We start from the raw sequence: 25,747 nt of genomic DNA on the forward strand, positions 1-25,747 counted from the left end.
CAGTGGTTTGACCATGACGTGTTTGGGTATTTCTTTAATTTGATCTTTTTTAGGATTTTTTCAAGTTCTGGATCCTATAAGTTGATTTTTCCCCATGAAATTTAGCATATTTTCAGCCATGATTTCTTTAAATACTTTATATTCTATTTTTTTTTCTTCCTAAGACTACTATTATACATATGTTAGTTATTGGATATTGTCCCCCATTTCTGTTCATTAAAAAATAAATTGTGCCTTTATCCTTCAGATTGCAGAACTTCAAGTGATTTCTCTTTCATCTCACTGACTCTTCTACTATTTCTGGCCTGCTGTTAAATTCGTGTAGTGAATTTTACATTTCATTGATTGTTCTTTCCATTATAGAGTTTCTATTTGCCTTTAAAAATAGATTTCATTTATTTTCTGAGAGTCACCATCTGTTCTTTCATTAAGACTATATTTTCCTTTAATTCTATGAACACATTTTCTTTGTTTTTTTTTTGAATATATGTTAATAGCTGATTTAAAGTCATCATCTGCTAAATGCAAGACCCATGCCATCTCTGGGTCAGTTTCTTTTGATGGCGTATTCTTTACTATGTGTCACATTTTTTGTCTATCTAGTAATCTAGTAATATAAGTAGTTATATACTGGACATGGTAAAAATGTTTAGTAGATGATCACCTTGAATTCACGTATCCCAGGGTATACATTTTGTTAGGGCAGACCTTTGGAAAACCTTACATGTGTCAAAAGCCACTCTAACTGTTTCACTTAATCTCTGAACTCTATGTCTCCTGTAGATCTTGTCAAGATTTAGCTTTAAAGCTTTGTTAGGGTGAATCTAAAACATACCTTATTTTAGCTCATTATCTCTACTCACAAAGCATGACTCATAAAGCAGCCAATTTCTCAGCTGGCTGCCTGGGGTATTAGACTGCACTAATGAGGTATCTCCACTCTGGGTGACATGAACTCCGATATCCACTGTCACTGCTTGACCTCTAATTTCTCTAACATCTCTCATGCGTTCTCAATCAGTAGCAGTAACTCTCTAAAATGCCTCATGTATTCTTGTTCTGGACATGTATAGCTCAATCCTTGGCCAAGAACTCATAGGGAAGCTGGCTGCCTGGGGTATTAGACTGCACTAATGAGGTATCTCCACTCTGGGTGACATGAACTCCGATATCCACTGTCACTGCTTGACCTCTAATTTCTCTAACATCTCTCATGCGTTCTCAATCAGTAGCAGTAACTCTCTAAAATGCCTCATGTATTCTTGTTCTGGACATGTATAGCTCAATCCTTGGCCAAGAACTCATAGGGAAATCTGCTCAGATATCTGAAACCTCCCTTCTGAGCAGCTACTTCCTTTCTGGCTTCTTGCCTTGCATATTCCGTTCACTTCAGCTTCCTTGAACTCTAATCTCTGCCTTCTAAGAGCTGCAGGCCCTTTGCTTTGCTTAGATTCCAGCTTGCTTTGCTGAGGTTGGAAAGTTATCACTAAGGAGATAACTGGGACTATTTTGGAGCTTTCCTGTTACTCATAAAGTACAGTTTTATACAATGTTGCACAATGCTTGAAAATATTGTTGTACAATGCTTGAAAATATTTTCTGAATATATTTTGGCCACTTTATGGTCATTTGTACAGAATGGACTAATCCAGGACAAGTTACTTCATTATAGCCAGAAACAGAAATTCCTCATACTTTCTTTCTGATTGAGGTTTTCTATTTCCTTCTATTCACTCTGCTGGCTTGAGGTTAATCCACTTGAATTCTATTTTATAGAAATTAATCTTAGAGTCATTACTTTCATAATCGGATTCTAAAGTTAATTCATCTCTCTTGTCTCCTTCTCAGCATTGCAAGATATTATAACTGAAATTTTATCACCTCCCTCTTTTTTGGTACAATCACTTAGCTCTACATTGTTTTGTTACTTATTGAATTAAACATGATTACTTTAAATAGTTATTGTTTATTAAGTTTACCTACCTAATCACTATTTTTTTCCAGTTCTTCTTGTATCTCATACTTATCTGAGATTCTTTTCTTTCTGCACCAAAATCTTTCTTTAAAGTATCCTTTCCCTTGGGTCATTTGGTTGTAAACCTTATTTTGATCCATCTGAATATATATTTACTTCATTTTTGTTCTCAAATTATAGTTTGAGAATAGAGTCTTAACTGACATTTTTTTCTCAGTACTAAGACTATATTTTTCTAGTCTTCTGACATCCATCATTGCTTTGAAAATCTGTTGATGGATGATATATTTGTGATTTGTTTGTTGGTAATTGTCTCAGCTTGCAATTAAGTAGAGTCAACTCAAGATGAGGATTCTCAGTTTTGTTAGTTGGAATCAGAAAAATAAAAATAATAATAAAAAAAAACAAGATAGAGCAGGAAAATCGCAAGTTAAAGATGCGACTTAGCAGAAGATCAGCCTGGTCCCATAAGCAGCTCTGCAACCTGAGGGTTCCACAAAAATGTCCCCCATTCACGTTAGGGTACTGGCCTTTGGTATCCTTTTATAAGTCATGCTTTGGCTTTAGGCTGTCTCTAGAGGGAGTGTGAAACTTTTGAGACATTTCTAGTGATATGAGGACAATTATCAATAGGAGGGTGAGTGTGGGTCTACTGTTTTGGTGAAGGAACTCTGGGCAGGGCACCAAGAGTCAATCTATTATTTCAGGCTGTAAGAAGATCTCTTTGTCCTTGGTATTGTACTGTTTTACCAGTTTCTTGGTGCAAATTTCTTTTTATTTATTCTGCTTGGAAAACATTTTGTTTCCTGAACCTGAAGATTCAATTTTGGAAAATTGAAACTTCTTTTTTTTTTAATATTGTCTCTTCTAGATGACAAAATTTAAGAGTAAATGCCTCCTTAAACTTTTTGCCTTATTCGCTTGCCTTGACCTAGGCTTGGCCCCGGTCTTTGCATTCTCTCTTCTGTCTTCTTCAGGGAATCTGATTGGTCACAAGTTAGAACTTCCTATTTTCTCTTCCACCTTGCATAGGTTTTATCACTTTTTCTGTCTTTCTTTTATTTTATCGAATTATTCAAATGTATTATTCAGTTTATTAACTCCCTCTCTGAAGTTGTACTTAATTTTCTTCAATGCATCTATGCAATTATAATTTATTTATTTAATTTTTAATTTCTAGAAGTTACTTTTAGTCTTTTAAAATTCTAATTGGTTTTAATATCCTGTTGTTTCTTTGTTACATCTTTAGTTTCTGTAAATGGTTTGGATGTGTGTTCTCTCCAAATGTCATGTTGAAATGTAATCCCCAATGTTGGAGATGGGGCCTGATGTGAGGTATTGAATCACGGGGTAAGATATCTCATGAATGGCTCAGCACTATCCCCTTGGAGTAAGTTCTAGCTCAGTTAGTTCACATGAGATCTGGTTGTTTAAAAGGGGCTGGCTACTCCATGTCTCTCTCCTACTCCCACTCTTGCCTTGTGGTGTGTCTACTCCCGCCTCACCCTCCACCATGTTTGTAAACTTACTGCTGAACTCACCAGAAGCCAAGCAGATATTGGTGCCATGCTTGTATAGCCTGCAGAACTGTAAGCTAATTAAATCTCTTTTCTGTATAAATTACCCAGTCTCAGGTATTCCTGTATAACAACACAAGAATGGCCTAATACATTTCCTCTTTTATACTCTCAGGGGTTTTTAACACACTGATTTTATTTTGTGTTATCTGACTGTACAAAATCTGAATTCCTTGGCAATCTAATTCTACTGTTTGTTGCTTGTTTGCACTCTCCTTTATAAAGGCTTACCTTGGGTAGGTTGTGTAATTTTGGATTGTGAACTTATTATTGGTTTATTTAAAATTCTGGGAATCCTGAGATGTCTAAGATGAGGTTAAATTCCTTTGAAGAGGATTTAATTTGCTCTTTAAGTTAATTTATCTTCTGGAAGATTTTCAGGACTTATAAACACTAGAAAACAAAGTCCAAAAGCCATAGGGGAAGGATTGTGGATTATGCATTTTTAGAAGAATTCTTTTTTTTTTTGCTACTCCAAACCAGAAATGTCACAAATATTTCCCTTGTCACTTACCCCTGTTAAGGGGCATTTTAAAAAAATTATCCACCCTTTTGGACTTTTGAGTACTGTAAACTCCAACAGCTCATCTTTTGCAAGCCTAAAATCTTCACTATTTCCTATAAGGCTATTAAAATCCAAGGTTCCAAGATCCTAGTGTTAGTAAACACCACCAAAGTACCCATAATTTTTGCACTAGGATGTTAACCATTGTTTCAACTCTGTCTTCATTTTGCCCTTGTGAGATCATCCTTGCTTTTTGTGAATTCAAAAGTGCATTTTAAAGTATGTTTGTTGTATTTTATTACGCATTTCTAAATGTTTTGAAGCAGAAGAGCGTTTGAGAATTATTAGTGTCTATATTGCCAGAAGCATAAATCTACTTTATTGAGCACAATGTAGTTTTTATTTTTGTTTCCTTTTTCCATCATACTTTGATAGTGGGATATGGAGGTATTCAACTATAATTCCATTTGCTTAGATTGTTTATTTTTTGAATTTAGATTTTTTTGGTTTTCTGTACTTATGTGCTTTCCACATTGCAAAATTTGTTTCTGCTGAATTATTTCTGTTGTTTATGTTCTCCATCAAAATTGTTGAATCCTAGAAGAATAGAGGCGAAGACTGAGAGTTAATTTTATCTAATTTTTAAAATGTTAATTCCTTTGCACACCTAAATTTATATACTATGTTTTATACATGATTTAGTGCGTTATGCACCAAAACTACCTACTAGTAAAACTTCCGTCCTCTTTGGGCTAATTAGAAGTGTTATGAAAATGGGAAAAGGGTTCTTCATGTCTCTTTTCAAAAGTTATTGTGAATAGTAAGAGCAATAATATATATGTAAAAGAAATTCCAAGTGATTAGTTTGAGCAAAGGGTCAATAAAAAGTGCTTGCAGCATTTCTTAAATATAATGTGTTATTTCAGTTACACTGTGAATACTTAAAATCGTATTATTTTATCTGTCATTGCTTTTTATCCAATGAGCTAATGAGTTATTTGAGCCTCCTGCATTGATGCTAAAATTTCTGTGTTATTGATATCTTTTCTAGGCTCTTAATGTTCCTCTTTCTGTCTGTTTTTGTGGGATGTGTGTGGTGCTTCTGTCTTTTTACATTTTGTGCTGGTGGTGTGTGTATACCAGTATATTACATTGATAATTTTTTTTGATATTTCAATTGAATTTACTTAAATATAAATCTCTAAGAGATAAATATATTCATTTTACATAACTCCAATATGGTTATCACACGTGACACAATTAATATTAACTCATTACCATCTAATGCCCATTCTATAGGCAAACAGTTCATATTTTCCTATTGGACAAATTCTAAACAATTACTTTCCTTGATACCATATGCTCAAGTAAATTAATATGCTTATCCTACTTAGCTCATATACTGGAATATCATTCCAGAGCCGATGCAAAAAGACAAAGTGATAAAGAAATTTCATGATTTCTATCAAGATATGGGTACTAGAATTTCACTAAAACAGTGTAAAGCACTTACCAACACAGAATTTTGTCTTAATTTAAAACTGAAATAAGATTGATTTTCTTTTGTATTAATTTACTGTTTTAGAAGTTTATTTGATGGTTTTCAAAGGGGTGTTTCTCTTTGAGGGTTTTATTTTGTTATTATGTTTGGTTTTAGACATTGTTGATGGTGATTGTTTTAGCCAGAAGCAAGAATCCTGTATTACTGCTAAGTCATCTTTCTGGAACTTCTTCAGGACAGCTTATACAAAAAGCAAGAAACACCTAGGGCAACTGGTAAATGAATACCTGATAGCTAAGAAAACCTTAGAAGAATTTACACAAGACTTAAGATGAACATTGTGAATACAGCAGATAGTATAAAATGAAACAGGATTTTGAGAAAATAGTAGCTCCTCTACTACTGATCTTTTAACTTAGGAACTCTCATAGACATTTACTAGGCTACACACCAGAGCTCAAGTATGTCAGTTCTGCCTATTATTTCCAACTGATGGCACTTGTAGACACATATGGGGAATACAGAACCTTTGAAACAACTAGTTTTGCAGACAGCCCTTGGAATCTAATATGTTTATAAGAAGATAAGCTTCTGTTTTAAGGTCTCAATAACTAACTCAGGAAAATTAAATAATATTCCAGGAAGGGATGCTGATAAGGGAGAGAAGCACTCCATACTATTAATTATAACAGACTAGAACACTTAGTGGTAAAATAATTACAATAATAAGTTTCATAGAAATTAAGGAAATAGTTGAAGGAAGAATTAAGAAAGCCCTAGTTTAGAGCACTATATCATCTAAAGCAAGTTTCTCAAACTTTAATATGCCTTCTGATCATCTGGCACTCTTGTTGAAATGAAGAATCTGATCTGACTCAGCTGGTGGAGCCTGGCATTCTGTATTTCTAATGAACTCTAGGTGATGGTGATGCTGCCAGTTTATGGATCACCGGTTGAGAATAAGAGGTCTAGACTCTCGGAATTTGACTTTGGCAATGGTGTCACACAGAAGGTAATAAAATACCTCAAATGCAGTTCAGAGAATAGTGGTGGATGTGTGTGTGTGTGTGTGCGTGCTGCAATGTATAGAATAATATATGTAAATTTCTTTAAACTCTTAGGCGATAATAACTATTTTGAATTAAAGATATAATATGTTTAAAATTCTAATGAATGCATGAAAATGTAGAAAATAGCAAAGACATACAAAGAATAGAATTTGTGGGGGACATACATTTAAAGTAAAATGAGAAACTTCACAGTAAGAAGAATACATTCCAATAATAAGACATAAGGACAGAATTTGTGTTAGACTAACAGGTGCACATGTGGAAAGAACAGAAACACATTAGCTCAGCTGAGAAGTCAAAGGATAAGGGTTGGTGGCAGTTCCCTGCCTTCAAATCTTACCTTTGCTCAATGGCTGTGCCTTGGGCAACATGGTAACCAAACTGTGCTTCAGCTCACTCATCTATAAAGTGGGGATAATAGTGTAATCAGCCAGGAAGGTTGTTATGAGTATTTATTTATTTATTTATTTATTTATTTTAGAACTAAAACTGTCTATATTTGCAGATGACATGATTACATAGAAAATTTAATATGCAAGACAGCAACTTAGAGCAATGCCTGGCTTCTATTTGGCAGTACTGAAGGATTAGTTTTATTATTACAATAATGATAATAATGTTATTTCTAAAAATTTAAGGCTAAGAGATTTAAAGGATAGTTCTCAAAAGATAGCAGCTGGCGAGGTATGGTAACTCACATCTGTAATACCAGCACTTTGCGAGGCTAAGGTGGGCGGATCACTTGAGGTCAGGAGTTCAAGAACAGCCTGGTCAACATGGTGAAATCCCGTCTCTACTAAAAATTACAAAAATTAGCCAGGCATGGTGGCACGAGCCTGTAACCCCAGCTACTCGGGAGGCTGAAGCAGGAGAATTGCTTGAACTTGGGAGATGGAGGTTGCAGTGAGCCGAGATCACATCACTGTACTCCAGACTGGGTGACAGAGCAAAACTCAGTCTCAAAAAATAAATAAACAAATAAATAAATAGAAGATTTCTTGAGTCCATGTTGCTGCTAAATTGTCTATGGGAGAAAAGTTGGGTTGTTTATTTAAATAAACAATACGGAGTGAAAAAATAATTAGAGAAGGATGTTGTCATAAATTAAGTAAAAACCTGATTATTAAAATTTAAAAAGTAATGCTAGACTTGAATTATTCTTAGGATTCAGCTTCTCCATATGCTTTAAACATGGGATTTAGCTTTGTTATCTTCGTTATTTTATTTCTTCCTTTCTTCTGGCATAGATTAAGCATATAGTTTTAAATTCCTGGGCCTTGATCATTACCTTTGTGGGTGTTCGTTATTGATGATTGATTTAGGTATAATTATAATTCAGTAAAGTTTTTTCTATCTTATTGCTTTTAGACAGAGACAAAGATGTATTTACTGTATTTCTTTTTCTGTTTATATTTTCTTTCCAAAGTTTAAATGCAGATACTTCAAAAACCTACAATTACAAACTTTGCTTTACTTGAGTTTTTTTCTGAAAAAAAAAAAAAAAAGCTCCATAAAATTAATAGGCAAGAGAAAATTAGATAGGAATCCAATTGGTGGAATATTTAGTGTTTACAAAAGGAAATAATTTCAGAGGTCAGACATAGCACTGAAAGTCTGATGCTGGGTGTTTCCTGGCTAAAGTTGCCCAAATTTTAAGAATTTCTCAAATATATATACTGTTAAGTATAAAAATATGCTTTAAAATTGAATAGACATAGATTCTATGCTCAATTAAACATACATAAAAATGTTTAAATAATCTGAGGAGAAATCTAAGTCAAAAATATAAAAACAAAATGTATTCTAGGGAAAGACTGCTGTTGTCTTCAGGCGCAGCCCTGAAAGGTTGGTTCTCCAATGATCACACCTGTAGTGCTAATGAGGAACATCTGCAGATTGAAAGCTGCCCTTTTATTTCTTCTTGATTACCTTTAAAATCAGGAATTATTTTAAAAATTGGCCAGGTATGGTAGCTCATGCCTGTAATCCCAGCACTTTGGGAGGCCGAGGCGGGCAGATCATCTGAGGTCAGGAGTTTGAGACCTGCCTGACCAACATGGTGAAACCCCGTCTCTACTAAAAATACAAAATTAGCTGGGTGTGCTGGCGCATGCCTGTAATCCCAGCTACTTGGGAGGCTAAGGCAGGAGAATTGCTTGAACCTGGGAGGTGGAGGTTGCAGTGAGCTGAGATCACCCTATTGCACTCCAGCCTGGGCAACAAGAGTGAAACTCCGTCTCAAAAGAAACAGACACACAAAATCTAATAGTGCCCATTTTTTAAGGGCCATAGACAGATGAATTTGGATCCTAATGTCACTTGAAAAGCATATTGAAGGAAAACATGCATATGGAAAAGTGAGAAAATCTTAAGGGTGCAACTCAATACATTTTTTGCAAAAGGAATATACCTGAAGATCCAACACCTAGATCAAGAGACAGAACATTTTCTTAACCCCAGAGGCTCTCCTCATGTCCTCTTTCAGGTACTGTATCCTCGGAGCATTTCCTCCCACTTTTATATAAATGTGTATTAGTTTTTCAGGGCTGGCATAATAAAATACCATAGATTGGGTGGCTTAAGAAACAGAAATTTATTTTCTCACGGTTTTGGAGGCTGGAAGTCCAAGATTAAGGTGCCAGCAGGGTTGATTTCTCCCAAGGCCTCCCACCTTGACTTGCAGACAGTATCTTCTTGTGCCCACACAGCCTGTGCTCATGCATCCCTGGCGTCTTTCTCGCATCTTACAAGGGCAACAGCTGCATTAGATTAGAGCGCCACTCTAAAGACCTAATTTAACCTTAATTTTCTCCTTAGAGGCCCTATTGCCAAAGACAGTCTAATTGAGTGTTAGAGCTTTGCCATATGAATTGTGAGGGGATGCAATTGAGCCCATGACAGAATGTTTTCCTGTAGTACATACTCTTTCCATATGACTTCTTTCTTTAACATGATTTGTGATATTCATTCATGTTGTTCATGTAATCAGGGCTTCTTCAGTCTCATTAATGCAGAGCATTTCATTGTATGAATATATCTTAATTTATTAATCAGTTGTACTGTTTATGGAAATTTGGGTTATTTCTGGTTTTTTCTTATTGTGAATAGTGCTACTAAGAATATTGTACATAATACAATATGTATTCTTGTACATAATATTCGGCAACTTTTATAGTGGAATTGCACAGCCATAAGGTGAGATACTACCAAAGGAGAGTTACTATCAAGCTCTTTTCCAAAATAATTACATGAATTTCTACCCCACCAGCAGGGTATGGCAGTACCATTGTTCCACATCCTTGCTAATTCTTGCTATCATCTTTTTTTTTTTTTTAAATTCAGCGTCATTTGTTTGCATGTAGTGATTTCTCATTGTAATTTTAGCTTGCATTCCAAAAGACTAATAAAGGTGAGGGATTTTTAGTATGTTTATTGAAAATTCGAAAGCCTTCTTTTGTGAAGTTTATGACTTTTGCCCATTTTTCTATTGAGTTGCCGTTTTTCTTATTGATTTATAGACGTTTATTGTATATATTCTGAGTATTGCAAGTTTCTTTTTATACTCCATGGCTTATCATTTCATCTTCTACTTGGCATCTTTTGATAAACAGAAGTTTTTTATTTAAATGCAGTCAAACTTTAATGTCTTCCCTTGACGGTCACCACTTATATTCTCTTTAAGAAATCACGGTCTGCCCCAAAGGGAAAGATATTTTCTTCTAAAAGCTTTATTGTTTTGTTTTGAACATGTAAATGCACAACCTTCTGGAATTGATTTTTGTGTATGTAGGAGTCAAGATCCACTTTTTCTCCACAAATGCATATTTAATTCATTCAGCACCATTTAGTAAAGCAATTGCCCCTTCTGTACTGTTCTACGTTGTCAAACTTGCCATAATTTACGTGTGTAATTTGTTGTTATAACTTGTGTAAGTTTGTTTCTAGACTTCCTCTTTTGTTTCATATATCTATTTATCTGTCTTTGTACCAGTTACTGTCTTAATTGCAAAAGCTTTATAATAAGTTTTGATATCTGGCAATTTAAAAATTCTAGTTTTGTCTTCCTTGGCTAATCTTGGCACTTTGTATTCTTGCACAAATTTTAGCTTGTTATCTTATATATAAAAAAAAAGACTACTGGAATTTTGGTTGTGATTACCATGAATATCTAGATTAATTTGAGGATTGACATCCTCATAATTCTGAGTCTTCCAATGTGTGAGCATGACGCATCTCTCTCCATTTATTTTTGTCTGCTTTATTTCCTCTAAATACTATTTTGTAGATTTTTGGTGTACATATCATGAACATCTTTTGTTAGATTTTATTCTGAGTATTTGAGATATTTAATTCTATTTTAAATGTTATAATTCTTACTTTTTGTTTGTTCATTATGGTAGCATAATTTGTTTTTGTACAATAACTGAATTCAGTAACATTGCTAAATTTACTAATTAAATCTAATAGTTTTCTGTGGACTCTTTAAAAAACGTTATTTTCATTTTAATGTATTTCGTCATTAAAAGAAATGAATTAAAATTATTTTCATTGATATTTCTATTGAAAATAAAATTGGAATTTTTATTTTAAAATATTAATTGAATAATATTAACTTATAGTGAAAAGAAAAGCTGGGCTATAGATGAGAGTGTGGAATAGTTCAACAGCATGTGAGTAGATGCTAGAAAAACTGGAACCACTGCCTCTTCTCCGTCTTCATAAGCATAATACTCTTCAGTAAATGAGTCTGCCTTTCTGGTCTTTAGTTTTTATATCTACAAAATTATGATACTGTACTACATGAGTTTAAGTTCTGTTTTATCTGGGATGGATGACTAAGTTTTTGCTAAATGATTGTACTTTAGACTTTTTTCCTTTTCTGCTTTTTCTTTTATAGTCTTGTGATGATGGGGATAATGGGCCTCATGTGACCTCATTCTGGGGAAGAGTACTAGGTGGGACAAAGTCCACCTGCACTCCGCCATCTCCTATTCAGGGTATTTGAGAACTTCTGTTGCTCCTGGATACCAGGTGCTGGCTACTGAGATGATGCAATTTTGTCTCAGGTTCATCTCTTTAGAGACTGTCCTCCACTAATGCACCCTAAGTGTTCCTATATCATGTTAAATGTTGAATGATGTTTTTTTTTCCCCCTAAAAACTCAAGTTCTTTTGAGTCTACATCCTGAAAAGCCATCTGCTAGTCCTAATGCTTCTATTACCTTCATTCCACTTTCTTGTGGGGGATTTCACTTAGAGAGAAGGGAAATGAAGACTTCATGTTTGACCTTCCTCTCTGTTTCTTTTCCTCTTGCCTATACACTTGAGTTTGAGGTAGTTTTTTATATTCTTTACATCATATCCTTTTCTCCTCCTTTAGCATGGTGAAAGTCCTTGATCTAGTTTTCTAAGTCTGAATTCGAATATTGTAATGGAAACAGGAAAAGCCTTATAGTCAAGATCATTGTCTTGCTATATGGATGCAGAATTGTTGCCAGATGTGAAAAAGTAGACTGACCTTTTTCTTATTTTATTCATCTTTTAGCAATTCTGACTTTTTTAGAGGCAAATGCTATGCCTGGCAGAAAGGTGAGGTCAGACACACAGAAATGCAAAAGGATTGCCTTTAGATACATTTCCAAACAACAGCATCCTTGTTATCCTTGTTAAATAATGTCATACCATATTTCTCATGTGATTTTGTTTTCTGCTTCTTTTCTATCTGACATGTCCTAATAGCCTTTAAGTTTAACGTGGCCATGGACATAGGGAGGGGAACAATACACACTTGGGCCTGTCAGGGGAGTGGGGCAGGGGAAGGGAGAGCATCAGGATAAATAGCTAATGCATGCGGGGCTTAATACCTAGGGGATGGGTTGATAGGTGCAGCAAACCACCATGACACATGTGTACCTATGTAATGAACCTGCATGTCCTGCATCTATATCCTGGAACTTAAAGTAAAAGTAAATTAAAAAAAAAAAAAATCTTGGTGTGGCAACAATAAGGAAGTGCTATCATAGGACATGGAAAGGTATTATGCTGCATAAGTCAACTCTGTCTGCCTACATTAATAGATATTTAATAGATAGCAATGGTGTCTGCACTTAACAGGAACCTTCTCCATATATTCTGATCATTGAGTTTAGCACAAAAGGAAAAAGGTGAGAGGCACAGGTTATAAAAACTGCCCTCGAAGAACTTCAAATATACCTGTGGAGACATGACAGCACAAGACAACTCAAGAAGGCAATATAAGTTATAGGCATTGGCTATAATTACTGCACAAGGTAGAAGAACAATAAAATCAACGGAGTCCAAAGTACCTGGAGATCACTTTCTGGAGAAGTTGTCATTAAAGCTTTGACAGGGCAGTAAATTTGGAAGGTGCTGAAAAGTAAGAATTGAACCACAAGCAGAAGGAACAGACATGAAGAATGGAACTGGGTGAGAACAATGTGGCAGCCATTAGACACTCTGCTTGACTGAGTAACAGAGATTATATTGAAGAACAGTGTAAAATTCATGGAATGTTTAGGAAACCTTTAAAAAATAGTATATCCAGAAGACACATTGTATAAATTTTTAGCTATTTCCCCCTTGAGTTTCTTAAAACATAAATTGTGAAAAACTAATATCATAGGATGTAAAATTGGAAAACTTTGACCCCTTAAAGCAATAGTTATCAGATACTAATGTGATTTATGAACCAGATCACCTCGTAGAAATTCCCTAGTGGGAATGTAAGAACTGCACAGATATCTCCTACATTTCTAATCCAAAAGGGTCGGGAGACCTGGAGATTGGGGGAAGATTTTATGGAGTGAGCCGAGGGTGTACTAGAAATATACATAAGGAGAGATGGTATAGGGTGTTCTCCCCCTCGGAACCAGAAAGAGCTACTTCAAGGAGACTCTCTAGAGAGTCTAAAAGTTATCTCTTGAAGTTTTGAGGTTTTAGTGGAGACAGTGGACTGGTTTCTGATGAATTCAAAGACCAAAGATGAGGCGGTGAGCAGCTTATGGTAGAGTAAAGTAAAGATTCTGAATGGGGATTCATCTATTTTTCAGGGTCATTAGTTTCCTCTGGAAGAGAGGTGGGCCACGAATATGAAAGAGCTGTCATGAGGTTGTCCTAGGTATTTCCTTACGGCTTCCCAGCAACTGAACTGGTCTCAGCTGACTAGTGGCTGTGGATGGAGTAAGTAACAAAGTGAGACAGTACGACCCACATCAGGCAGAGTACAGGTGAAGGGTTTCCAGTGATTGGAGGGGAGTATTACTGAAGAACCAGGAAAAGCTCCAACGGGGAGAGAACCAACTTTGTGCCTGCCCCAAAGAGTGAGCCTTCTTGCTTAGTGAGCAGAAAGTAAGCGCTTTGCTTCTTCATTTACCTCTTGTTACCTCACCTTTCCTTTTTCACTCCATTTCCACATTACAGAGGCATCAGGATCCAAGGTTCACTAGCTGGAAAAGAAGGACATGGTGGAAAAATAGGGACCAACAAATTCCTTTCCATTGGCTATTGGCTGCCATTTGCAGCAGATTCTAGCTACAGAAGACTGTTAAAACTGTAAGCCAGTTTGTCATGTGCAGCTGGGTGTTCTGATTTCTAAATTGAGAATATGTTTGATGCGCTAGCAGGGGTCCCCAACCCCCAAGCCGTGGACAGGTAACTGTCTGTGTCCTGTTAGGAACCGGGCCACACAGTGGGAGATGAGTGGTGGACAAGCAAGCATTCCTGCCTGAGCTCCACCTCTAGTCACATCAACTGTGGCATTAGATTCTCATAGAAGCATGAACCCTCTTGTGAGCTGCACATGCAAGGGATCTAGGTTGTGTGCTCCTTATGAGAATCTAATACCTGATGATCTGAGGAAGAATGGTTTCATCTGGAAACCATTCCACCTCCCCCATCTTTAGAAGAAATTGTCCTGGTGCCAAAAGATTTGAAGACTACCAACTAAAGTAACCATAAGATTTTTTTTTTTAAATAAGTTCTAAGTGATCAGGGTCTAGGTAGAAGCCTGATTCTGGTTGGCCGAAGACATGTGTTATTAGTTTCTTTGGCTGCCATAAAACATTACCACTAATTGAGCAGTTTAGAACAAGAGAAATTTAGTGTCACTTTTCTGTAGGCTAGAAATCTAAAATAAAGGTGTCGGCAGCGCTCTGCTGTCTCCAGGGGCTCCGGAGGAGAATCTGTTTGATGCCTTTCTCTTAGTTTCTGATGTTGCTGGCAGTCCTTGGCATTCCTTAGCTTGTAGATTTATCACTCCGATCTCTGTGTGTCTTGTCATATGGCTCTCTGTCTGTGTGTGTCTTTGTGTTCACATGGCATTCTCTTCTCCATGTATGTCCATCCCTGTGTCTCATCTCTTCTTATAAGGTTACCAGTCATACTAGATTCAGGGCCACCTTATTCTAGCATAACTTCATCTTAAATTACATCTTAATTGCGTCTGCAAAGATTCTTTCTGAGTAAGATCATATTTAGGGTAGGACTTCAACATATCTTTCGGGAGTACATAATTTAACCCACAACAGATGTTATGCAGATTTTGGTGTACTTGATGCCTGTACCTGGAGTTAGGGATTGTTGTTGGTACGAATCAAAGTCCCTTCCTAATTTCTTTATTTAGAAGACATGTGTGCTGTACTCTTTCAAAATATACAGTGTGAGTTTCTGAGTCTGAAACAGTGTTTCTTAGTTAAGCCCAATCGGGGCTCAGCTATTAGAAATGCCGCTTTATATTTTGTCCATTTTCCTCCCAGTGCTGTTACTAATGTTTCTCTTCTTTGCCATCCTCTGAGCATTTTAACAAGAAATTGAGAAGACTCCTGATGGACACTCTGAGTGGACCTTACGTTAATCTGGACTTCATTTTTTTTTTATGCTTCCAGTTTTTGAATACATTGCCCCATCTTCCTGGAAAGACATACCTGCTTACCTGTCTGTTAGGCCTTAGTACTTCAGAGTTCTCTTTTGTGACATTTTCTTAGACCAAATAGTGCTGATTGTCAGCCATGTGTACCAGTTCAGCTATTCTGACTGATTTTTGTGGGGGTGGGGGACAGGGACTCTTTCTGTCGCCTGGGCTGGAGTGCAGTGCTGCAATCTCGGTTCACTGTAGCCTCTGTCTCCTGGTCTCAAGTAATCCTCCCATCTCAGCTTTTTGAATAGCTAGGACTACAGGTATGCGCCACCAAACCTGACTAATTTTTGTTTTTGTAGAGACAAGGCCTTGCCATGTTGCCCAGGCTGGTCTTGAACTCCTGGGCTCGAGCAATCCTCCTACCTTGGCCTTCCAAAGTGCTGGGATTACAGGGGTGAGCCACTGCGCCCGGTTCTGACTTATTTTTTCAAGATTATATTTTAAATCCTTTTCTGACTCCAGAATATTCTTTTAATACTTCCTGCCCCTTCAAACTCTGTGTATTGTCTAATGGTGATATTTTCACCAATTACTTGAAATAATTGTCCACAGATGTGTTTCCTCCACTAAACTGTGCTTCTCTTAAGTCTCTTTTTGTTTGCTGTGGTTTCTTCAGTCTGTCACAGACATTGGCTTGCAGTAGGGGCTCACCAGGTGTTTTCTGAATTGGATCGAGTGTTCATAAGAATAGATAAGGGCCAGTTGCTTCAAGTGAGTCTTGAAGTATATCACAATTTCTTGAAGGCCTTCTTCAAGCTAAAGTTCTCAGCAAAATCAAGGGGAACCACTGCAGTCGAGCAGCTGACAGCTTACTAATCTTCTTGAAATACTGCTATTCAGTCTTTTTCACCCACCTGCCTGAAAGACCCAGAAGGACTCTTTCTTCCTTCATCATCACAGAGTCTAATTAATAAATCGACAAAATAGGTAATGTCCAGTATGATATGATTCAATCATTTTATTGTGTGGGGCAGTGATTCTCAATGGAATAGTAAGCTTTCTTTGTTGTTGTTATTTAAAGAACAGTAATAATAATAGGAATAATGATGATATTATATTAGCTAATGCTTAGGTTGGTACTATGCTATGTTCTTTACATGTTTTTATCTCAATTATCAACTCCATGGGGGTTAGGAAAAAATATCATTCCTGTATTACAGATGAAAAATGAAGACTTACAGAATTTATTTGTCCAAAATCACACAATTGGTAAGATGAAGTGATTTCAGTTATATCACTATTCTTATGACTGCTTTAGTCAATTAATCAATGTTGTTTTAAACTGTTAGCATCTTCTCTTTAGCCAAATAACTTTCTTAAGGGGTGAATTTAAAATTCTTACCTATCTATGTGACAGTCCTTTCTGGAAAGCTATTGCTCAGGCTTGAATTTTGTATCCTCCAATGTGAACATTTAGATAATGATACAGTAAAATCTTTTATGGGATACTCCTCAAGATTGTTACACGTTAAGGGAGGGAATAAGATATATTTTCATAACTTTTGACTTCGATAAAGTACTTTCCTCCTCATTGCAGCATAGAAAAGCTCTGAAATTACATCTCATAAGGAAGGAAATCTGTAATTATTTACAGTTATCCCACAATATCTCATTTTATTACTTTGTGGAAAGACCAAAACTTCCATGAATATTTTAAAACCCATGCTCACTAGTAGTGGAAAGAAAGTCAGTTTAGATAATTGTAAATTCCATTTCAGTCCGTTGTATTCCAAGTAAATGTTCTGTCCTGACACAGCTTACATCTTGTCTTTTGAAATGATCGAAGCTAGTGCCTTTTCTTGCTCGAGTGCCAGTCTTGTTCACATGTGAGAGAAGAAAGATAAGCAAAGAAAACAGGGCTGAGTATCTGCTGCAGTTACCCATGTTCTCAGCTGCAAGGGAGAAAGGACATTTGGGGAAGTAATTTGGCATTTAAAGCAAGTGTTTCCTGAGGCAGCTGCTGAATGGAGCTGAATATTTTGTTAAATTATTTTCTTCTCTGACCTTTATTACTAATGAATCTTCTTTAAGAAGCATTTAAAGAGGAAAAAAGAAAGGTTGTTTTTATTAATCTTCTTTCTCTTTTCCCATAGAACACAAAGAAATGGTGTTACCTGGCAAGAGATCTTCTGTCTTTTATGAAAAATTAGACAAAGGTAATGCTTATTTTGAATTGATATTTTTTTTCAGTCTGTATAACTCTGATACATGAAACTAGTTGGCTATCCTTGATTACTGGTTTTAGGTATTGAATTATCCATCAAAAAAGTAAATTATTATCTGAAAAGCCAAGGAAGGCCTTACGATGATCATGAGATTGATAAAGTGAACAGTACATTTTTAGATATATAATAGCTTTTCAAAATATTGTGGGTAATGGTTAATTTTCTGATACCATTTTGAAGTTTATGTTAGTATATAAATAGGATCTTGACTATAAGATTGCAGTCTCTTTGGAAATAACTCCAATTGGTTTATCATATTTACAAATGATAGGTGATAACAGCATTAGACCCTTGTTAGGGTACAATGATAAGATTCTTTGTGCCTTTATTTGGCATTAGATGACTTTATGTATTTTTTTGAATATACAAAAAAATTTCAATATGAATTTCTAGAAAATGTCATCAAACTTTATGAAGACATCCTCATACAAAATACATATTTTCTTTGGAAAGATTGAATTATATCATACAGTTGTTGAATAGCATGCCTGATTATGCTTAACAGATTGCATATTTAGTTGCTAAATTTTCAAATCGCTATGTGATTTATTTACATATGTTGTTCTAAGAATATGAAAACTCCTGCAAATATTCTAATGACATACGCATGTATACAAAGTATGAGTATAGTGGCAGATAAACAATGTGTGTATGTTTTATGAATAAAACTCCTATCTCAAAAGAGATTTTTACAGAAAAGTTTCAGACAGTTTAGAATTTTGAAGGGAACTGAGACATCCTTTTAGTCCTGTCTACTTATATTGCTATGAAGATGTGATGACACTGTATGTTCATGAACATATATATTAATGAAATGTATTATATATTTTTATATTAACTAGAATTGACTGGGTTTTATTTTGGACAAATTTCTGAATTTCTAAAAGCAAATGAGTACTGAAATAAAGGTAGCATTTAAATTTAATGGACATCAGCAGAAAACTTGTTTCTGAACTTTGATTTGCAGTTGAGCAAAAATAAATTGTTAAATTTGAATTACAAATGTGATATATTTCTACATATTTCTGGCTTCTAGTTAATTCTTCAAAACAGGTGTTAACTCCTTGAGAAAATAGCTTCTTTTCCTAAGGGTAGTCACCCTATCCAAGTTTTATCTATACTGAAATGTTAATTCAAATTAAAATATTCTTAAATGGTTAATGAAGTTAATTGAGGGTTGTCTTTTACATAGAACTATTAACTTTGACTCTGCAAATAGGGATATTAGAAAGAAAACAAATAGAATATGTAGAAGAGGTTGAAGCTGAGCTGTGTGATGTAGGCATATGGAGATAAATGATAGAAAAGTGCTTGTTGAAGGGGACTCAATGGAAGATGGCACAGTAAAGAGAGAAAGAAAAAGATCCTAAATGACATGAAGCTAATTGGAAAGGTCAGGGATACATGTGCTTTAGAATATAAATAAGGCATGCAGGGAGCACAGACTCTCCAGGTTGCATTTATGTGAGTTTTTCTTTTCTCAGAGGTATGTATATACTAATATACTCGTTTTTAGGCTTTTATTTTGTTTATTTAAGCTGTGTATAACCTTAGTTTGAAGTGAATGTAACAAAGGAAGGCTTGGGGTGAGGGAAAGTAATTCCCATTCGCGGGATAGAATTTTCAGCATCAGTGTACCCAGAATAACAAAATTCGTTATTTGTTTGTTTGTTTGTTTTTCGTTTTGAAAATAATCATTCTGTGTATTGCCAAAATCCAAGAGCTTTGGCATGATACAACTCCCAAGGTGATTATGATCCAAGATATGTATGTTGTTGTGGAGGGTGGAAGTGAGATATGGAGGAGTAGTTGGGGATGGGAGAACTATGGCCAGGAGAAATGACGTTCATGTCATTATCTTTCTGGGCTGGTCCTACAGATTTGTTGAACTGGGGATGTTTGCAATCTTGTAAAATTCCTATTAATAAGACAATACACGCTAACATATTAACATTCTGCCTATTATCTCAGATGGAATATGTGCATTTAAATATCAATGTTTAAATAGTGAAAAATTTAAGACATACTAGTGAAGGTGTTATTTTTAAACAAATGGAACCATTCAGCTTTTCTTAGTTATACATGATGACTAACACATTCATTTTGTGTAGGATTAATTCTGGCAATGGGCTCAGCATGCAATCTGTTGGATTAACGGACACTTTTATGTGTGCAGATACCTGTGAGTTCTACATTTGACTCTTTTCAAAAGGGCATTTAAACAACTTTTCATGAAGTGTTTTAATGTGAAGTTATTGGTTATAAGTTATAGTTACAATATTCTTAATTTTATCATCCAAAGACAGAGGCAACATCAATGAGGTTAAAATATCTTTCAATATACTTGGTAGGTATACCGTGGTTGGATTACGTGTAAAAATAGAGACTGTGATTCTGTTCAATTTTTACGTAGGTTTACATGTCCTGGAAATAGATCAAATTTCAATTAAGGAAATTTCATGACTGTAATTATATTTTTATTATACAGGAATATTAAATTTTATTCTCACATATATTGAATTTTTTCTGAAGGAGATTGAAACAGCATATTAAGAATTCAGCAATTCTTTTAGGTACTATAGGTTTACTATATTTAGGCTTACTATAAATACAATTTTGAAAATTGAAAAGAAACTGGGTTATAAGGCTACTGTATGGGGTTACTTATGTTCAAGGACAGTAAGAAATAAGTTGTAAATACATTGTTTACAGATTGATTTTATTTTGGTTTATTATTTGATGTGGAAAATGATATAGACATGATACATGTTGAGATTTAAAAGGATATGTGATATTTTAAGACTTTATTACAGATTATATTTTCTATTATTTATCGCATACCTACTATAATAATAACAAATGAAAGTACTGCATTGTAACTTGCAGGTTGATTAATAAGCTAATGACCATGCATTTAAATGGGAGTTAGAAATAGTTTAGGATTAGTGATAAAAAATACATGTAAATCTCAGAATGCTGAAATTAGGTTCTATGTCCGATATATACTATACAATGCTTTACAAAAACGTAGTTATAACATTGTGTACAGTATGCGCTCAATGAGTATTGAAACTGCAATCAGAGAATAAATCATTGAACATTCTTATGGAGAAATGATTAAAAAGTAATTATTAAAGAAAAATTTCATGAAAAGCTATTATGGTAGTTTTTAAGAATTTGGCTTTTGTTGTTTTTATGATTTTTTTCATTTGCAAAAAGTTCTTGGTCTTCTTAACTCTTCTGGGTATTAGTTTCTGTGCAATATTTTATCTTTTTGAAACTCTCAGAACTATAAACCATAGCATTGTCTAGAATCAGCTCCTGCTACTATTCAAGTTCTTCCATAAATTCCTCAGCTATGTTTCTTACCCTATTTATGTCTCTCTTAACACCACATACTCCAAACATTCTTGTCTTTGCTTAGGTTTAAAGCTCTACTTTGAACGTCTAGTCTGCTTTCTTCTTTATTCCAAAAACTATATAATTTTAAAACTTTTCTTTAAGATGCTTTCTGAGACCTTCGTTATATTACAACTATCTTTCTCCCTTAGCCAGCCTACACTGCATTCACTCACACTTAGTTGTGGTATCTGTCATACTGTCATTGATTTGCATGTTTTGGCATATTCTTGTGTGTATGTGTGTGTGTGTGTGTGTGTGTATACAATTTGATATCATCATATATAAAGGTGCACACACAGACATGGATTTTTTTTCTTCAATATACTTGTAAAAAAGATCTTTCTGCCTACCACGTTTACTTTTCCTTATGAGTAAAGCAGACAAATTTTGAGTGAATGAGCTCCTTGAATCTCCAGGATTTCCACTGAAGGTATATTTAAATGACTAAAAGATCTCTTTGTAATAAGAAAGTTATAATTTTGCTATGTTTTGTATTAATTAGGACTACCTGGAGAAACTACTCAGCTTTTATGACTTTTTTTTTTGAGTCAGAGTCTCTCTCTGTCACCCAGGCTGGAGTGTAGCGGTGTGATCTTGGCTCACTGAAACCCCTGCCTCCTGGGTTCAAGAGATTCTCCTGCCTCAGCCTCCCGAGTAGCTGGGACTACAGGCGTGTGTTACCACGCCCGGCTAATTTTTGTATTTTTAGTAGAGACGGGGTTTCACCGTGTTAGCCAGGATGGTCTCGATCTCCTGACCTCGTGATCTGCCCACCTCGGCCTCCCAAAGTGCTGGGATTACAGGCACGAGCCACAGTGCCCGGTCTTATGACATCTTTTTAATAAGAATAAAATCTAAGTTCAAATCAACTAATTTATAACACCACTGTAGGAACACATTCTCTTCACCAAAGGGAGATGGCCTAATTCTATCACTTACTGGCTTTGTGCTACTCTATACATCATTGCAGAAAAATCTAACCTGCCCTACCCAACAAAGGCATTTTTGTTCAAGAGCATATACTCTGCTCTATAGTGGAGTCTCTCTAGGCTAAGATCCTAAAAGTACTTAAATGCCAGGTATGGAAATGAAGTAGGGTCATGGTTATTTGGAAAGCTGAAAAGAAATTAGGCCTATTGGGGTTAGGGAGAAGCCTTTGGGGCTCTCAGAGAATTGGCAATTCCCAGTAAAGGACTAAAGTCTTTGAAGAAATTGGTTCCTTTAAGGCTTTAGCAGATCTGCTCATTTTTATTTCTGGTTTTACAGCACTAAGATTACCTTGGAAGGAGAATCACATCATTGAAGGCAAAGTGATCTGGGCTACAAATAATTGGTAGCATGTCCACTAGATTTTGCAAGTACACACATGAATATAAATGTATGTTTGTTCTTCTCTCTCTCTCTCTCTCTCTCTCTCTATATATATATATATATATATATGATGCTGAAAATCAAACACACACACACACACACACACACACACACACACACACGAGATGCACTCCAGCCTGGGTGACAAAGTAAGACCTTGTCTCAAAAAATAAAAATGAGAAAACTATATATATATATATAGTGAGAGAGAGAGAGAGAGGGAGAGAGAGAGAGATTATACACACACACACACACACACACACACACACACACACACACACATGCAGTTGGTCGTTCATATTCATGGTTTCCACATCCACAGATTCAACCAACTGGGAATCAAAAATATTTGGAAAACAGACAATAAAAAATAATCCAAATTAAAAGACAATGCAGTATAACAACTATTTACATAGCATTTACACTGTAGTAGGTATTATAATCTAGAGATGATATGAAATGTCTGGGAGAATGTGCGTAGGTTATATGAAAAGACTATGCCATTTTATATAAGGGACTTGAACATCCATGTATTCTGGTACATTGGGTAAGAGGAATCCTGGAACCATATCCCACTGGATAATGAGGCATAGCTCTCTATATTTTAATGAATTTGATGTTTTAAAAAGTATACCACTAGATGTCAGTAGCAACCTCCTGGGGTTCCCGTGACCTTAATTTGTTAACAATAAAAAATGGTACTTCATTAGAACATCTTATCTGGGAATAGCAGGTACGTAATTTGAAAGTTTAAGAACTATTTTTTCCCCCATACAAAGAGTAGGATTGCAGGCATAAAATATTTTGGAATTATTTTCTAAACCAGTTTCTGTTCACATGTAACAAGTTATTTTTACTTCCAGTATTCTCTGTATCATTGAGATGGCAATGAAGAATTATGGGTAAACTTGAGTAATTTGTCAGGAATTATACCTGATGCCAGAGCTCTAAACTTCTGCTTCGATGCTTTATGATTCATTTATGCTATCATTGGATGAGTATTTGTGCTTTGGGTTTGTTTCATTCTGGTTTTGTAAAAGCATTTGGTGCTGTAGCCCATCAGAAGACTGTGTGGTATTACTTTTTTGGCATCTACATCTGTGCCCTTTTTACTTAGTAAATTCTATCTTTAAATTTTTTCCTTAATAATTTCTAAACTTTCATGGATCTCTGTTCAGTTGTTACAAGGTACTCAACTTTTGGATAGATGCCATAGATTATTATGAATACTTGCTCATGAGTTGACAACATAATCTAGAAATAAGAAAAAAATGATATTTTCCTTGAATTATAGTACATATAATTTTTTAGTCCTTACGAATGAGTAAAAGTATCTCATTTTTTTTCACAAATTAATAAGAAAATTGTAGGCTGGGTGCAATGGCTCATGCCTGTAATCCCAGCACTTTGGGAGACCGAGGTGTGCAGATCACTTGAAGCCAGGAGTTCGAGACCAGCCTGGGCAGCATTGCAAAACCCCATTTTTACTAAAAATATAAAAATTAGCTGGGCATGTGAAGGGCACCTGTAGTCCTAGCTACTCAGGAGGCTGAGGTGGGAGGATCACCTAACCCCCGAGTGGTCGAGGCGGCAGTGAGCCGTGATCACACCACTGCGCTCCAGCCTGGGTGGCAAAGTAAGACCCTGTCTCAAAAAATAAAAAATAAGAAAATTGTAGTGTTGGCCAATGTTCAATAGATACTGATAATGTTATTTTAAATAATGCCATTAATTTTTTATAAGGTTAGGTTTACATTAGCAGGAAGATTCAGTCTAATTTGTTGGATCTTAGGCATGAGTTAGAAATCAGTCATAGGTGATTGGGCGTGAGTCAACCAAGTGTGAAGCAGATTTGTAAGTGATAAAGAGAAAGGAAGAGTTGTTCCCATTTCACTCCCTTGGAAAAAAATCCACTTTAAATCCATTCAAGATGTAAAGATAATTATAAAAACATTTGCTTTCCTGAAGCACATTGTACCAAGGAAAATATTAATGTAAATGTTATATCTTTATCAAGTTTAAGATTTTTAAAAATTATTTTAGTTGGTATAATGAGGTGAGGCTAACTGAGCGAGTGCATAGGCTAAGGGAGTACGTACTTTCATACTGAAGTTGTTATATTTGAGTATTATTGGTTTAACTTCATAAGATTAACACTGAGTTTCTTAAATCTTACTGAGTTTTGCATCTCTATTTTAGAACTACCAGTAAAAGGGACTTATCAGGATTTTCCCCAAGACTGTGATTGTTATTCTTTAATTATGTTTACAGATGATGAGGCAGACGTTTGAAATCATGCTGCAGTTGCTTGGCATGAGCATCAAGCTAGTGCTGTGCCTTTCATTCATGAGTAGCGCTTGCTCATGGCCCCGATTCCCTGTGCCATGAGAAAGTGCTATTCATGAATGGAAGGCATAGCACTAGCTTGATGTTCAGTTAAGGCACTCTTATCATAGAGTCTGATGTGGAAGCACAAGTTTGCTTGATCTAGAATAGTCTAGCCTATGCTTCCCATACTTAACTTTCTAGAAGGGGTGAGGAATAAGATCTGACTGGGGCATCTGTCTTCAGTCTGCCACTTTCTTCATAATTTATAGTTAAATGACAAACTGCTCATGAGATATTTTGAATAGAGAGGGTGCCAATTTTAAACAAACTGTTTTAACTACACTTAAAAAGCTAACTTCCATTTCTATATGTATCAGTGCGTTTCTTCTCAACATGTTAATTTGCTTGCACATTTATGTGGATTAAGTTAAAACAGAGAGAATGAAGTTTCCTTTGGGCTATTTCATAAATTCAAACACCTCAGTCTGACATTCAAAGACCACTTTTCCACTGCTGCATTCTAAATTTTCTCAACCTCATTTCCAGTCGATTCCTCACCCAGATGTTGCCTTGTAGCTATACAGCCTGGTTGATCTCATATGTGTGTGACTTACTTGTTTCTACCTTGATGGCTTTGCATTTACCATACTTTCCACCTAGAATTTGACTCTTTTCTCCCCTTTCCTAACATCTTATTCTTCATTTCAGAGACAGCAGAGTGTACAAGGGGCAATTCTTTTTTTGTTTCTTCGTTTTGCTTTTTTTTTTATTATTATTATACTTTAAGTTCTAGGGTACATGTGCACAACGTGCAGGTTTGTTACATATGTATACATGTGCCATGTTGGTTTGCTGCAAC

The 25,747-nt window shown here is 35.4% G+C and overlaps 1 protein-coding gene across 6 annotated transcripts in view; it reads left to right on the forward strand.

Annotated features, from left to right (window-relative positions):
* The window catches only part of INPP4B (inositol polyphosphate-4-phosphatase type II B), an 817,532-nt gene that overhangs the window by 106,019 nt on the left and 685,766 nt on the right, over positions 1–25,747 (forward strand). For all 6 annotated transcript variants that reach the window (XM_050791144.1, XM_050791150.1, XM_050791147.1 and 3 more), the window contains one exon: positions 17,656–17,718. The gene's annotated coding sequence lies outside the window, so the exon portion shown is untranslated. The remainder of the gene's footprint in view (positions 1–17,655; positions 17,719–25,747) is intronic.

The sequence above is a fragment of the Macaca thibetana genome, chromosome 5, assembly GCF_024542745.1.
Source record: "Macaca thibetana thibetana isolate TM-01 chromosome 5, ASM2454274v1, whole genome shotgun sequence".
NCBI lineage: Eukaryota > Metazoa > Chordata > Mammalia > Primates > Cercopithecidae > Macaca > Macaca thibetana.